The sequence below is a fragment of the Trachypithecus francoisi genome, unplaced genomic scaffold (genome assembly GCF_009764315.1).
Source record: "Trachypithecus francoisi isolate TF-2019V2 unplaced genomic scaffold, Tfra_2.0 Lachesis_group18, whole genome shotgun sequence".
Taxonomy (NCBI): domain Eukaryota; kingdom Metazoa; phylum Chordata; class Mammalia; order Primates; family Cercopithecidae; genus Trachypithecus; species Trachypithecus francoisi.
Window position 1 is genome coordinate 448,960 of NW_022681463.1, and position 17,226 is coordinate 466,185.

The 17,226-nt window shown below is 47.2% G+C and overlaps 1 pseudogene; it reads left to right on the forward strand.

The window, feature by feature from the left end:
- The first annotated feature begins 211 nt into the window (after window positions 1-211).
- Window positions 212-1,584, forward strand: LOC117063343 (annotated as a pseudogene).
- Window positions 1,585-17,226: the final 15,642 nt, after the last annotated feature.

A 17,226-nucleotide genomic window follows, 5' to 3' on the forward strand; every position in this document is an offset into this window, starting at 1 on the left:
GCGGGTGCATCACCTGAGGTCGGGAGTTCAGACCAGGCTGACCAATATGGAGAAACCCTGTCTCTACTAAAAATACAAAATTAGCCAGGCATGGTGGTGCATGCCTGTAATCCCAGCTACTCAGGAGGTTGAGGCAAGAGAATCGCTTGAACACAGGAGGCAGAGATTGCGATGAGCCAAGATCGTGGCCATTGCACTCCAGCCTGGGCAATAAGAGCGAAACCCTGCCCCCCACCAAAAAAACTTTATCCTTCTGCCGGTGGACCCCGCCGAAGAAGCGTCATTAAAGCCTCTCTTCTCCCTGCCTTCATGTCTAAGTCAGAGTCCCCTAAAGAGCCCCAACAGCTGAGGGAGCTCCTCTTTGAAACAAGCGATGAGAGCGTGAGGAGCTGTTCTGAGCAATGGGGAACGCTCCCCGACTGTGTGGTCATCAGAGATCTAAACACCAAGCGCTCCAGGGGCTTTGGGTTTGTCACCTATGCCACTGTGGAGGAGGTGGACGCAGCCACGAATGCGAGGCCACACAAGGTGGATGGAAGCGCTATGGAACCAAAGAGAGCTGTCTCAAGAGAAGATTCTCAAAGAGCAGGTGCCCACTTAACTGTGAAAAATACATTTGCTGGTGGCATTAAAGAAGACACTGAAGAACATCCCTTCAGAGATTATTTGGAGCAGTATGGAAAATAGAAGTGATCGAAATCACGACTGACCGAGGCAGTGGCAAGAAAAAGGGGCTTTGGTGACTACGACTCCGTGGATAAGATTGTCATTCAGAAATGTCATACTGTGAATGTCCACAACTGGGAAGTTAGGAAGCCTTGTCAAAGCAGAAGACGGCGAGTGCTTCATCCAGCCAAAAAGGTCGAGGTCGTTCTGGAAACTTTAGTGGTGGTCATGGAGGTGGTTTTGGTGGGAATGACAACTTTGGTGGTGAAGGAAACTTCAGTGGTTGTGGTGGATTTGGTGGCAGCTGTGGTGGTGGTGGATATGGTGGCAGTGGGGGTGGCTATAATCGCTTTGGTAATGATGGAAGCAATTTTGGAGGAGGTGGGAGCTACAATGATTTTGGCAGTTACCACAATCAGTCTTCACATTTTGGACCCATGAAGGGAGAAACTTTGGCGGCAGAAGCTCTGGCCCCTATTGTGGTGAAGGCCAATACTTTGCCAAACCATGAAACGAAGAAGAATTGTACTCTTCAGGTGGCTGTGGCGGTTCCAGTAGTAGCAGGTAGCTGTGGCTGTGGCAGAATAGTTTAATAAGGAAACAAAGCTTAGTAGGAGAGAAGTGACAGGGAAGCTACAGGTTACAAGAGATTCGTGAACTCAGCCAAGCACAGTGGTGGCAGGGCCGCGCTGCTACAAAGAAGACATGTTTTAGACAAATACTCATGTGTATGGGCAAAAAACTTGAGGACTGTGTTTGTGACTAATTGTATAACAGGTTATTTTAGTTTCTGTTCTGTGTAAAGTGTAAAGCATTCCAACAAAGGGTTTTAATGTAGCTTTTTTTTTTTTTGCACCCATGCTGTTGATTGCTGAATGTAATAGTCTGATTGCGATGTTGAATAAATGTCTTTTTTTAATGTGCAAATAAAAAATGTCCTTAAATGCCTACAGAATATAGAAAACAACTTTTCAACTTTTCAGGTATTAACCTGATATAACTGGCCATTCGTTTTTATTGCAGAGAACTTCTCCACATCTACTTCTACCATGAATTAACCATCACAAATCATATGTTCCAAAAATCGTAATAGTTTTACATGAGGTGAGACTTTTCAGCTTACAAATACTGCCACAAACCTGAAAGATAGTAAATATTGACATCTCATTTTACAGTTGAGAAAACTCAGGGCTGAGAGATTTGCCTCATAAAACTCACAGGCTACCTCTACGCTCTGAACCCAAATCTTCAGATTCCTGCTCACTGCAGCATCATTCACAAAAACCAAAAGGTGGAAGCAAGCCACGTGTCCACCAGTGAATGAATTATTACACAAAATGCGATGCATCCACACAGTGGAATATTACAGAGCCTTAAAAAAGAAGGAAATCGGCCGGGCGCGGCGGCTCAAGCCTGTAATCCCAGCACTTTGGGAGGCCGAGACGGGCGGATCACGAGGTCAGGAGATCGAGACCATCCTGGCTAACACGGTGAAACCCCGTCTCTACTAAAAATACAAAAACTAGCCGGGTGAGGTGGCGGCGCCTGTAGTCCCAGCTACTCGGGAGGCTGAGGCAGGAGAATGGCGTAAACCCGGGAGGCGGAGCTTGCAGTGAGCTGAGATCCGGCCACTGCACTCCACTCCGGGCGACAGAGCGAGACTCCGCCTCAAAAAAAAAAAAAAAAAAGGAAATCGGCCATGTGCAGTGGCTCGTCCCTGTGATCCCAGGATTTTGGGAGGCTGAGGTGGGTGGATCACAAGGTCAGAAGTTTGAGACCAGCCTGGCCAACATGGTGAAACCCCATCTCTACTAAAAATACAAAAATTAGCTGGGTGTGGTGGCAGGTGCCTGTAATCCCAGTTACTGAGGAGGCTGAGGCAGGAGAATAATTTGAACCCAAGACATGGATGTTGCAGTGAGCCAAGATCGCTCCATTGCACACTCCAGCCTGGGCAATAGGGTGAGACTCTGTCTAAAAAAAAAACAAACAAACAAAAAAAGGAAATAATTGGGCATGGTAGCTCACACCTGTAATTCCAGCACTTTGGGAGGCCGAGGTGGGTGGATCACCTGAGGTCAGGATTAGCCTGACCACCAAGGCCTAACCCTATCTCTACTGAAAATACAAATTAGCCAGGCATGATGGCAGGTGTCTGTAATCCCAGCTACTTGAAAGGCTGAGGCAGGAGAATCGCTTGAACTCGGGAGGTGGAGGTTGCAGTGAGCCAAGATCGAGTCACTGCACTCCAGCCTGGGCGACAGAGTGACTCCGTCTCAAAAAAAAAAAAAAATCCCATTACAGGCTACAACGTGGATGAACCTCCAGGCCGTGATGCGGCGTGAAATGATAAGCCAGACACAAAAGTACCAATACTGTGTGATTCCACTCAATGCCACAGGTAGAGCAGGCGAATTCACAGACGCAGAAGCGGAAGTGTGGTCCGGCCCGCGGGAGTGGGAAGCGGGCGTTAGCGTTGAACACGTGGCAGTGGCAGCGCAGGCGGATGCAGAGTTCTAGAGGTGGGCAGTGGCGATGGCCACACAGCGATGTGAATGCTTTCAACGTCTCTGAACTGTGCACTTAAAAATGGGTGAGATGGTATTTTACGTTATGTCCTTTTCACCACAATCTGAAATAAAACAAAGAGCTCCCCAGGGGCTCCGGCTGCGCGGTCACAGCGCCCGCTCCCGGGCCGCTGTTAGGAGCCTTCGGTGCGGCGAGCTCGGGTGCCCGGAGCCCCGGCAGGTGTCGCCCTTTCTGCGGACCGCTAACCCCGGGGCACTTCGCGGGTCCCGGCTGCCCCGGGCACGGCCCGGGCCTTCAGGAGCTGCAGACCAGGAGCCAGGTCCCACCGCAGGAGCGCGGGGCGCACGAGCCTCCCGGGGGCCAGAGCCTCACAGAGGACTGCCCGTCTCTTCCACCCTCTCCGACTGCACTTGCAGCCAGATCTCCCCTCCCTCCCCTCCCTCCCCTCGCTCCCCTCCCTCCCCTCGCTCCCCTCCCTCCCCTCCCTCCCCTCGCTCCCCTCGCTCCCCTCCCTCCCCTCGCTCCCCTCCCTCCCCTCGCTCCCCTCCCTCCCCCCCCCTCCCCTCCTCTCCCCTCTCCCCTCCCTCCCCTCCCCTCCCCGCTCCCCTCCTCCCCTCCCTCCCCTCGCTCCCCTCCCCCCCTCGCTCCCCTCGCTCCCCTCGCTCCCCTCGCTCCCCTCGCTCCCCTCGCTCCCCTCGCTCCCCTCGCTCCCCTCGCTCCCCTCGCTCCCCTCGCTCCCCTCGCTCCCCTCGCTCCCCTCCTCCCCTCCCTCCCCTCCCTCCCCTCGCTCCCCTCCCTTTGGTCTTGTGAGAAGGCAGTTTTCGGAGTCCTCCCCGTCTCTCCCCATTTCTCTTCCCGCCCCCGGGTTCCTCTCCAGCCACTAGCACGTGCTGAGCCCGCATCCTCCAGGCTGGTTCTCACGGTGGGTGCCTGGGTGAAGAAAGTATTTCCCCTTTCTCAACAAAAGTAGTACAAAAGATGTCAGGCCGGGCGCGGTGGCTCAAGCCTGTAATCCCAGCACTTGGGAGGCCGAGACGGGCGGATCACGAGGTCAGGAGATCGAGACCATCCTGGCTAATACGGTGAAACCCCGTTTCTCTAAAAAAATACAAAAAATAGCCGGGCGACGAGGCGGGCGCCTGTAGTCCCAGCTACTCGGGAGGCTGAGACAGGAGAATGGCGTGAACCGGGAGGCGGAGCTTGCAGTGAGCTGAGAGCCGGCCACTGCACTCCAGCCTGGGCGGCAGAGCAAGACTCCGTCTAAAAAAAAAAAAAAAAAAAAAAAAAAAAAAAAAAAAAAAAAAAAAAAAGATGTCAAATCCAGGATGTTGTGGTTCAAATTTCAAATCTGCCACTTAGTTCTATATTCGGCAAAATCCTATGATTATCTGTGTTTATTTTATGAGGTTTTGAGGATCCTGTTAAAGGGCTCAGCATTCTCAGTTCAGTTCTGCAAACGTTTAATGAACACCTAATATAGGACTGGCACTATCCAAGAAGAGATGTCTTCTCTCCCTTCCTCTGTTCCTTCATTAAATATATTTTGTATACCTGCTGTGTGCCAGACACTGTACTGTGTATTGGGGATACCCGTGAAGAAGGCGGATATGCTTCCTTCTGCCCGGGACTCACAGCAGAGGAAAGCATTTAGAAAACTGTAGTACGATAGTCTCAAAGGTATGATGGAGAAGTGGAGGAAGCTGCTGCTGGAGCACCCAGGAGAGGACGCGATCCAGACTGGGGAGGTCATGGAAGGCAGCCCAGCGAAAGTGATGCCTATCTGAGACCTACTCTCAGGCAGGAGAGGCCAGAGAAGGGGCACACAGGGTGTGGGGGTGCCGCCACATGGCTGGAGCTGCATAGTGCCTGAAGGAGATTTGAGGCTGGAGACACAGGCAGGGCCCAGGTAGCCAAGGGCCGTCCCTGTAAGTCTTATTAAAGAAACTGGGCAAGATTAAACAAAGTTGGTATCTGTTGCTTGCATCTAAAGAACTCAACCAGACTGAAATGCAATGGTAGAATCATATATTTTGAGTCTCGCAAGGAACTCCAGACACGATCTGATTTGGAGACCAGCCTCTGGGCAGTTAAGGATTATTAGCCCTCTCTTATAAGTGGGGCGGATCACTCAGGTTAGGAAACAGAAGTAACCCGGCAGTGTCACAGTGAATATGTGCTAGAGTGAAAACACCCACACCTCCTGTCTCTCGGTGGCGGGGCGCATTCCCACCACCTCTTTGTTTATCCCACGTGGTTTCTAGTATAATTCCTCACTTTGAGAGGGAATCATTTTAGTAGAGATAATGATACCCAATTTAAGCATGTCAGTTAAAAACAATAAGAGAAGGAAAAAGCTACATTAGCTGGTAAGAGAGTGAAGGTGCCAAATAGTACTTCTTCCAGTATTCAGACCAACTCCTTTAGGTTTTAACAACCTCCTGTGTTAAATATACTTTTTTTTTGTTTTTTTGTTTTTTTTTGAGATGGAGTCTCGCTCTTTTGCCCAGGCTGGAGTGCAGTGGAGCAATCTTGACTCACTGCAACCTCAGCTTCCCGAGCAGCTGGGATTACAGGTGCCTGCCACCATGCCTGGCTAATTTTTGTATTTTTAGTAGAGAGGGGCTTTCACCATCTTGGCCATGCTGGTCTCGAACTCCTGACCTCATGATCCACCCGCCTCGGCCTCCCAAAGTGCTGGGATTACAGGCATGAGCCACCGCGCCCGGCCAGTTCTATTCTTTCTTAACTTCCCTTTTCCTCGAAATAATCCTCCCCTTACCCAACTGACTCTTTTCTCTCTCTTTTTTTTTTTTTTTAAGATGGAGACTTGCTCTGTCACCCAGGCTGGAGTGCAGTGGCATGATGTTGGCTCACTGCAACCTCTGCCTTCGGGGTTCAAGCAACTCTCCCGCCTCAGCCTCCCAAGTAGCTGGGATTACAGGTGCCCACCATTATGCCCGGCTAATATTTGTATTTTTGGTAGAGACGGAGTTTTGCACATTGGCCAGGCTGGTCTCGAACTCCTGACCTCAGGTGATCCGCCTGCCTTGGCCTCCCACAACTGTCTCTTTTCTTACGTTGAAAAAAATAAAGTTTCCCTGAGTTCCCTGAGCGGCTAGGGCTCCATCAAGGAATGAAGCGTCCTGAATGGATCCTTCTAGAAAAGGCTGGGGGTGGGAGCCACCTGGTGGCCAAAGCTGTGGAGACCACAGCTGTGTAATGAGGCAAGTTGGTTTAAAACAGGAACAGGCTGCAGAGCTGAAGTATTTGTTAAAGTAATAAAAACGTTTAAATGAGTCATTTGGTTTATAGCAACTCCTAGGAAACGCTTTTCCAAACAATTTAGTCTGTTGAGCGCATACAGTACTGGTTTCTGCTAGAGTATTGTTCACATAATTGAGAAACTTGCAACTTAGACTTGAGCAGTAGTTCTCAAAGTGTGGTCTTGTGGACTTCAGGGGCACCACGAAGTCTCCCTTTTCAATCGTATACATGGGGGATGCTGGACTTTCTCCATCGACTTCAAACAAAACATCGTAACAGGTCAAATGTGGAAGTAGAAATAAAAATTCCACCATCTGCAACCAGATGCGATGGCTCATGCCTGTAATCTCAGCACTTTGGGATGCTGAGGTGGGCGGATCACTCGAGGTCAGGAGTTCAAGAGCAGCCTGACCAACATGGTGAAACCCTGTCTCTATGAAAAATGCAAAAAATTAGCCGAGCGTGGTGGCGCACGTCTATAAATCCCAGCTACTCGGAAGGCTGAGGCATGAGAATCGCATGAACCCGGGAAGCAGAGGTCACATCACTGCACTCCAACCTGGGTGACAGACCAAGACAATGTCTAAAAAAAAAAGAAAAAAAAAAAAGAATTCCAGTATCTGCTATTAAACCAGATATTCAAGAGAGTTGCAAAATGTAAACCAATGCCACAGATGCCACTAACTTTTATTTTGGGAAATATAGTTATTTTGCACAAAACATATTATTTGTGTTAACATGCAATTGGTTTATAATGGCCATTTTTCCATGTATAAATATTCTTTAATTTTCTCCGTTTTAATTTTTAATATGATGAATACTGATAGATATAGATATATAGATATACCCCCTTTCTGTCCCCTCACTTCACACACATGAATTTGTCTGAAGTTCTCAATAATTTTTAAGAGTGTAAAGGGATCCTAAGCTCAAAAAGTTCTAGAACCACTGGACTACAGCAATGTGTCAGCCAGACATTGAAAATGGTACAGAATTTGACATTCCCCTGGAGGGGTTACTGTGCAGTGACTTGAATCGGGTGCACTTGCAGATGTGTTTGCATCAACTTCTGTATTGAAGGCCCAGTTATCTCTACTTACCTTGCTGCTCATGTAGACACCTCATAAGTACCACTCCAAATCTTTGGACACCCTTGGACGCTTGCTCCACCCTGCTGCCACTGCAGAGACCAGCTGTCTGTGGACCTTGCCAGCTCCATGTGGCATCCCAAACGGCACCCACCTCACAGGACCCCTGACCCCTACACTTGAGAAACCCAAAGTAAGTCAGAGAAAAGTAAGTGCAGGGAAATTGAAGCCTGTGGGGCGAAATCTTCGACCCATGAGCTTAGGAGCAAACAGATACGATTTTTTCCTCTCCTGCCTGACACAATGTGCTGAGATCCAGGCCCCTCCAGAAACCCAGAAGTCCAAACAATCAGTTGCTCTAGATACCCAGTGGTGACCAGCTCCTCAGCCCAAAACTCTAGAACTCTGTAAGCTAAGGCTGTGCATAGTTTACCATTTCACCATATTCTCAACATCTACGAACTATAAACAGCCTTCAAAGAATACTAGTAGCATTTTCATAACACTTATTTTGTGCCTAATCGGGCTCTATGTCATAAGAATTAAAGTAGTAGGCCGGGCGCGGTGGCTTAAGCCTGTAATCCCAGCACTTTGGGAGGCCGAGATGGGCGGACCACGAGGTCAGGAGATCGAGACCATCCTGGCTAACCCGGTGAAACCCCGTCTCTACTAAAAAATACAAAACACTAGCCGGGCGAGGTGGCGGGCGCCTGTAGTCCCAGCTACTCGGGAGGCTGAAGCAGGAGAATGGCGTGAACCCGGGAGGCGGAGCTTGCAGTGAACTGAGATTCGGCCATTGCACTTCAGCCTGGGGGACAGAGCGAGACTCCGTCTCAAAAAAAAAAGAAAGTAGTAGCTTCTAAAATCTCAGTCTCCTGAAAATGAAGCTTTAGAATTGTTTCCTAAAATAATATTATTTTCTATTACCCATTACCATTATTAAAAATAGTAATACTCGGCCAGGCGTGGTGGCTCACCCCTGTAATCCCAGCACTTTGGGAGGCCGAGGCCGGTGGATCCTGAGGTCAGGAGTTCAAGACCGGCCTGGCCAAGATGGTGAAGCCCCATCTCTACTAAAAATACAAAAATTAGCTGGGTGTGGTGGCGGGCACCTGTAATCCCAGCTACTCAGGAGGCTGAGGCAGAACTGCTTGAACCAGGTAGGTGGAGCTTGCAGTGAGCCAAGATTGCGCCACTGCATTCCAGCCTGGGCAACAGAGCCAGACTCTGTCTCAGAAAAAAAAAAAAAAGTGATACTCTGATTCTAGAAAGGTTACACTGAAATAGACACTCAGGTTGCTGATAAAAATGGTTACAACTTTTCTGGAACACAACTTTTTGTTTTTTTGTTTGGTTTTGTTTTTTGAGATGGAGTCTCCCTCTGTTGCCTAGGCTAGAGTGCAATGGTGAGATCTCTGCTTACTGCAACCTCCGCCTCCTGGGTTCAAGTGATTCTCCTGCCTCAGCCTCCTGAGTAGCTGGGATTACAGGCGTGCACCACCATGCCCAGCTAATTTTTTGTATTTTTAGTAGAGACGGGGTTTCACCATGTTGGTCAGGCTGGTCTTGAACTCCTGACCTCAAGTGATCCACCCACCTCGGCCTCCCAAAGTACTGGGATTACAGATGTGAGCCACCACACCTGCCTGGAACATAATTTGGCAACAATTTCTACAGAAACAATTTAAAACTGGGACAAACATTTATGCACAACAGTATTTCCCTTAGCACATCTATAGTAGTATCTTTATTTTTTTTTTATTTTTTTATTTTTTTTGAGACGGAGTCTGGCTCTGTCGCCTGGGCTGGAGTACAGTGGCTGGATCTCAGCTCACTGCAGGCTCTGCCTCCTGGGTTCACGCCATTCTCCTGCCTCAGCCTCCTGAGTAGCTGGGACTACAGGCGCCCGCCACCTCGCCTGGCTAGTTTTTTGTATTTTTGGTAGAGACGAGGTTTCACTGTGTTAGCCAGGATGGTCTCGATCTCCTGACCTCGTGATCCGCCCGTCTCGGCCTCCCAAAGTGCTGGGATTACAGGCTTGAGCCACCACGCCCGGCCGAGTAGTATCTTTAAAAGCAATTACACTTTCAATAATATAATGATGGTTACAAATATTTTATGACTCTATGCCATACTGTCACATTTTATGTAATCAATAAAAATTCCATATTCAAAAAGTTTTTAATAAAAAGCAAAATTATCACTATATAATATTAAGTAAAGGTGAAGGATACAAACTGTATGATCTCAATTTTTTGTAGCAAGGAAAAGAAAAAAATAAATATATCAAAAATTTTACGGCCGGGCGCGGTGGCTCAAGCCTGTAATCCCAGCACTTTGGGAGGCCGAGACGGGCGGATCACGAGGTCAGGAGATCGAGACCATCCTGGCTAACACGGTGAAACCCCGTCTCTACTAAAAATACAAAAAACTAGCCGGGCGAGGTGGTGGGCGCCTGTGGTCCCAGCTACTCGGGAGGCTGAGGCAGGAGAATGGCGTGAACCCGGGAGGCGGAGCTTGCAGTGAGCTGAGATCCGGCCACTGCACTCCAGACCGGGCGACAGAGCAAGACTCCGTCTCAAAAAAAAAAAAAAAAAAAAAAAAAAAAAAAAAATTTTACATGTCTGAAAGGAAATATGGCAAAGTGTTAAAAAATGGTGGCCTCGGCCGGCGCGGTGGCTCAAGCCTGTAATCCCAGCACTTTGGGAGGCCGAGACGGGTGGATCACACGGTCAGGAGATCGAAACCATCCTGGCTAACGTGGTGAAACCCCGTCTCTACTAAAAATACAAAAAAAAAAAAAAAAAAAACTAGCCGGGCGAGGTGGCGGGCGCCTGTAGTCCCAGCTACTCGGGAGGCTGAGGCGGGAGAATGACGTAGACCCGGGAGGCGGAGCTTGCAGTGAGCTGAGATCCGGCCACTGCACTCCAGCCCGGGCGACAGAGCGAGACTCCGTCTAAAAAAAAAAAAAAAAAATGGTGCCCTCTTCTAGGTGATACAATTGTGGGTGACTTTTTCCTTCCTGATTTTTGTTTTTGTTTTTGTTTTTTGAGACCGAGTCTCACTCTGCTGGAGTGCACTGGCATTCACCACCATGCCCAGCTAATTTTTTGTATTTTTAGTAGAGACAGGGTTTCACCATGTTGACCAGGATAGTCTCGATCTCTTGACCTCATGATCCGCCCGCCTCAGCTTCCGAAAGTGTTGGGATTACAGGCGTGAGCCACCGCACCCTGCCTTTTCTTCCTAATTTTAAACATCTTCTGTATATTTCCAAATTTTCTACAGTGAAAGTATGATTATAAGAAGGTAAAAATGGGTGAGGCTCTAGGATTTCGAAGGTCACTTGCAGCTCTAAAATTCCTTAACTCACACAGCTCTTATCAGTAGGGTTTGTTTGTTTTTTTGACTTTCCACTGATAGTAACAGAAGAGTATATTACACGTTTCCTAATAGCAATGTTATGGCATGTCATTGCCTGAGATTCCTAAATCTTGTGCAAGATTTCAACATTATCTGTAGAACTTAAGTGCTAGACTGTGATCTTTTATGAAGTTTTTGAGTGTTGCCACCAGACTGAATGTTAAGATGAAAATGCTGGGAGAGGATAATAGTCTTACTTGTAAATGTGCATTTCTACATTTAGAGTAGTATAACACATTAGTTAGTGCTTCATCATTCAAGACACATTTAAATTTTACTACATTATAATAACACTCTTAAGAATTTCCTTAAGACAAGGAGATAAGCTTAGTTATTGCAAAGCAAGAATCTGCTCAAACAGTAAACAAACAGGTATAAACAAGTGCATTTGAGTGTGTGGCCACATGCTGTCACTCCCAAATTCTTGTCCTTTGTTCCCAGCTGGTCAGAAGGTAAACAGAAATGGGGAATGGGGAGCCTCAGCTCCTGGCCTCCAGCCCGCTCAAGCAAAGGGGTAGGAGATCATCCCGCAGCTTGCCAGGGATCTTTTGGGGATTTATCTGGCCCTGGGTCACATGCACTAGTTGGCCTGCGACAGATCTCAGTCTCCCAGCACTCCTGTCTTTGAGTCACTGTGGAAGCAACTAGCCTGGGCAGCTCTTCACAGGGGCTCCTGCTCACAACAAAGCTGGACAGTCAGCCCCTGGTGGGCTTCAGATTCAAAGACCCCCTCTGCCCCCCATCCTTGACTATTGCGCCTTACAGTGGTCTCACTCTTTCTTCTTAATCAAGGATGCGGGGCCCCTTTGGGGACAAGCACCCTGGATCAGGACCCAGGCTTTAGGTGGCCCAGTCCAACGATTCCTGACTCATCGCCTTCTGTCCATAGGCTTGCATTCATCCATGAGAAAGTGCCCTTTGCTTCTTCTTTGCAAACTAAACTTTAGATAACTCCTGAAAACCAGAACCCAATCTTGGCACTATCACCCACTGCCCCCAAAGGGTTCCTCTCCACCCCTGAGCAAGGACGGCTTGGTCGGGAGGCATGCCCCTTGTTTATGGTGGATTGTTACTTTTCATGCAGGGAAAAAAATAAAACAAAACGTTAGTGTTTTCATATAAAAACAAGTTGAACAGTCATCTCCTTTAAGAGAATCCTGGAGTCCCAGAAACACCTAGAAACACAAGTCTGTGCAAAAATACACTGTGCGGATTTATGGAAACGCACATGATGTGAAAAGCACCTAACGGATGTGTATAAAGATTAGATTTTTTTTTCTTTGAGACAGAGTCTCACTCTGTTGCCTAGGCTGGAGTGAGTACAGTGGGGCGATCTCGACTCACTGCAGCCTCTGCCTTGCGGGTTCAAACGATTCTCTTTTCTCAGCCTCCTGAGTAGCTGGGACTACAGGCGCACGCCACCATGCCGGGCTAATTTTTGTATTTTTAGTAGAGACAGGGTTTCATCACATTGGTGAGGCTGGTCTCGAACTCCTGACCTTGTGATCCACTCGTCTCGGCCTCCCAAAGTGTTGGGATTACAAGCGTGAGCCACTGTGCTCAGCCAAAAATTAGTTTTTCTTTTCTTTTTTTTTAGACGGAGTCTCACTTTATCACCCAGGCTGGAGTGCAGTGGCACAATCTCGGCTCACTGCAACCTCCACCTCCTGGGTTCAAGTGATTCTCGTGCCTCAGCCTCCTGAGTACCTGGGATTACAGGCACACACCACCACGCCCGGCTAATTTTTTGTATTTTTAGTAGAGACGCGGTTTCGCCATGTTGCCCAGGCTGTTCTCGAACTCTCGAGCTCAGGCAATCTGCTAGCCTTGGCCTCTCAAAGCGCTAGGATTTGCCTGGCCCAAAAATCAGATTTTTAAACACTTAATAAGTTAACTTTTTCTGATTGTAAAGGCAGTACACATTTTTAAAATAGAAAATGTCTATCCTGGCTAACACGGTGAAACCCCGTCTCTACTAAAAAATACAAAAAAACTAGCCGGGCGCGGTGGCGGCGCCTGCAGTCCCAGCTACTCGGGAGGCTGCGGCAGGAGAATGGCGGGAACCCGGGAGGCGGAGCTTGCAGTGAGCCGAGATCGCGCCACTGCACTCCAGCCTGTGCGACAGAGCAAGACTCCATCTCAAAAAAAAAAAAAAAAAAAACAGAATTGGGATGATTTTGTATGGTGTTATGTTTTACTTTCTTCCTTCCCTCATGTATTGATCACTTAACTTACTTACCAGTTCCTAATATGTGCCAGAGATGGTGCTGGCTACCGGGGTAACAATAATAAATCAAAACAATAATACAAAAATACAGCTTACATGTATGGATTGCTTACTGTATGCCAGGAACTGTGCTAAGACTTTTTTTATTTTTTGAGATGGAGTTTCACTCGTCGCTCAGGCTGGAGTGCAATGGTGCAATCTCGGCTCACTGCAACCTTCCTCTCCCGAGTAGCTAGGATTACAGGCGCACACCACCATGCCTAGCTAATTTTTGTATTTTAGTAGAGATGTGGTTTCACCATATTGGCCAGGCTGGTCTCAAACCCCTGACCTCAGGTAATCTATCCACCTCGGCCTCCCGAAATGTTGGGATTTACAGGCATGAGCCACCGTGCTCAGCCCAAGACTTTTTATTCAACACCTCATTTTATCCCTATGCACTGAATGCCATATTGGTTTCTTTTTTTTTTTTTTCCTCTCTCTTACTCAACGTATTGTTATTAAATCAATGATGAGGCTTACTTTCAACATTATTGCAAGTCATTTCTTTGCAATAACAGGTTACATGATCGTAGTTGAAACAAAAACAGAGATACTAAAACAGTAAGAGAGCAGCAGAAATATTCTGATGCAAATGTATTTGATGATTTTATTTCCTTCACTCTGGAATATACTACAGAATGTACTATTATTGATGTGCTTGCCTATGCCTAATCTAGAATATAATTATCCTGAACTCTACATGGTATTTTAGTCTAGAAAGTGCTGTAGCTTGTCTGAGTTCTAAATCAAACCAGGAAACAGCAGAGGGAGCTGGTGCTGTGTTTTTGCAAGTGAGATGTGTGCTCATTTCAAGGGTCCACAAAATTTTTTGGCATGCTGTTTCCATGGAGAGGAAAGTAGGTGTTTTTTTTCTTTTTTTTCTGTTTTTGTTTTAATCAAGCCACCTGCAAACTGCAATGTGTTCTTTTAGTGATTTCTTTTTATATCTATGTTTTCCAGGAAGGTGCTGTTGAGCCTACGCAGTCACTTAGAAACAAGAAATATTTGAGAAATTTCTATGAAGTCAAATATGCATTATGTCTCCCACTCTCCAAAATATAACAAAACAAAACAGCTAAACACCCTGGAATGGAATGGCTTACTCTGTTCTTGAACCATATGAGCGCCTACTATTTGTTGATTCCACGTTAAACCAACAAAAAGATACTGAGCTGGCTTACGTTCAATGTATGTATTGAACACCATTTTGCACATATCAAATGTTTGAAACTGAAGCTTGAAAAGTCAGTAAACTCCACGAGGGGTCTCTACATAAATTTTTTTCTTTCCTTTTTGAGACGGAGTGTCACTCTGTCGCCCAGGCTGGAGTTCAGTGGTGCAATCTTGGCTCACTGCAAACTCCGCCTCCCAGGTTCATGCCATTCTACTGCCTCAGCCTCCCACGTAGCTGGGATGACAGGCGCCCACCACCACACCTGGCTAATTTTTTGTATTTTTAGTAGAGATGGGATTTCATCGTGTTAGCCAGGATGGTCTTGATCTCCTGACCTAGTGATCCACTCGCCTCGGCCTCCCAAAGTGCAAGGATTACAGGTATGAGCCACCACGCCTGGCCCGGTCTCTACATAAATTGATCACACGTTTTTGTAGAATAACAGCATAAACAATAGTATAAAGCATATAGGATTATCTAATTTGGTTATGTTCTACAGGTCATTATTATTTACATCCATCAAACTTGAAATTTGTACCATTTACCTTCCAGATTTAGAAGACTTCTGAACTTTGGAGAATGATTTTTTTTTTTTTTTTTTTTGAGACGGAGTCTCGCTCTTTCGCTCAGGCTGGAGTGCAATGGCCGGATCTCAGCTCACTGCAAGCTCTGCCTCCCGGGTTTACACCATTCTCCTGCCTCAACCTCCCGAGTAGCTGGGATTACAGGCATGCACCACCACGCCTGGCTAAATTTTGTGTTTAATAGAGATGGGGCTTTCATTGGCCAGGCTGGTCTTGAACTCCTGACCTTAAGTGATCTGCCCGCCTTGGCCTCCCAAAGTGCCGAGATTACAGGCGTGAGCCACTGCGCCTGGCTTGTTTTTTTTTTTTGATTTTAGAGACAGGGTCTCACTTTGTGGTCAGGGCTGGAGTGCAGTGGCACAATCACAGCTCACTGCAGCCTCTATCTCCCTGGCTCAAGTCATCCTCCCACCTCAGCCTCCCGAGTCACTGGTACCATAGGCATGCACCACCATACTTGGCTAATTTTTTTATTTTTATTTTTTTGTAGAGATGGGGTCTCGCTACGTTGCTCAGGCTGGTCTCGAACTCCTGGGCTCGAGCAGTCGTCCTGCCTTAGCCTCGCAAAGTGCTGGGATTGCAGGTGAGAGCCACCACACTCAACACTCCTTCCCACCCCTCCCCTCTCGTTCCCCTATCCTCCCCTTCCCTTCCTTTTTCTTTTTTTTTGAGATGGGGTCTCTCTCAGTTGCCCAGGCTGCAGTGCAGTGGCACGATCTCGACTCACTGCAACCTCCAGCTCCCAGGTTCAAGCGATTCTCCTGCCTCAGCCTCCTGAGTAGCTGGGATTACAGTCACATGCCACCTCGCCCAGCTAATTTTTAGTAGAGATGGGTTTTCGCCATGTTGGCCAGGCTGGTCTTGAATTCCTGCCCTCAGGTGATCTGCCTGCCTTGGCCTCCCAAAGTGTTGGTATTACAGGTGTGAGCCACTGCACCCGGCCTTCTCTTTTTTTTTTGAGACGGAGTTTCGCTCTTGTTACCCAGGCTGAAGTGCAGTGGCGCGATCTTGGTTCACCGCAACCTCCGCCTCCCCAGTTCAAGTGATTCTCCTGCCTCAGCTTCCCGAGTAGCTGGGATTACAGGCATGTGCCACCACACCCGGCTAATTTTGTATTTTTTTTTTTTTTTTTTTTTTAGTAGAGATGCAGTTTCTCCATGTTGGTCAGGCTGGTCTCAAACTCCTGATCTCAGGTGATCTGCCCGCCTCGGCCTCCCAAAGTGCTGGGATTACAGGCACAACCCACCGCACCCAGTCCTCTTAAAACATTTGTAGTTGCAACGTTCAAATGTAATTGCACATAATAAATACTTTGGAACCCAAGCCCAATCTGAAGCATGTAAGCCGCAAACATTTACCGTCACAAACTGTTTATATACATATTTGCAGAATATCATTGATCTTTGGTAATTATTCTTTGCAGCAACCAGAATCATTTTGAAATTTTCTTATAGATTGCTATACTTGGTCAAATATTTATTGAGTGCCTATTATATGTCAGTCCCTATGATAATCACTTAGTTACTAAAAAGGACCATTACCTGCATTTTGGCTCACTTTAACCTTCAGTAATAAAATAAAACTTACTTAGTTTCTCAAGTAATACAAACCTTGTTAATTCATTTTCTCTACTTCAAATTGCAGAGACTTCAAGTACAAGAAACAACATATTTTTCAATGGAGCTAATAATGCACTTCTGTGTGGCCAGGCGCAGTGGTTCATGACCGTAATTCCAGCATTTTGGGAGGTCGAGGCGGTGGATCGCCTGATGTCAGGAGTTCAAGACCAGCCTGGCCAACATGGTGAAACCCCATCTCTACTAAAAACACAAAAATTAGCCAGGTGTAGTGGTGCACACCTGTAATCCCAGCTACTCTGGAGGCTGAAGCATCAGAATCTTTTGAACCTAGAAGGCAGAGGTTGCAGTGAGCTGAGATGGCGCCACTGCACTCCAGCCTGGGTGACAGAGTGAGACTCCATAACTAATACACACACACACACACAAACACACACACACACAGCTATTCTGCTGCAGTGACATAAAACCTCAACAGTATGACTTTCTTATAACTAGGAATAAGAAACACGAAGATTTCAACAAAAAAGAAACTTACAAATACTGAAACGAATTTGAATGTCTGTGTTGTTTCAGAAGGCAGAACAAGCACCAAAAAGAAGTTATAGGAATGTAGATGGTAGCGGCCGGGCGCGGTGGCTCAAGCCTGTAA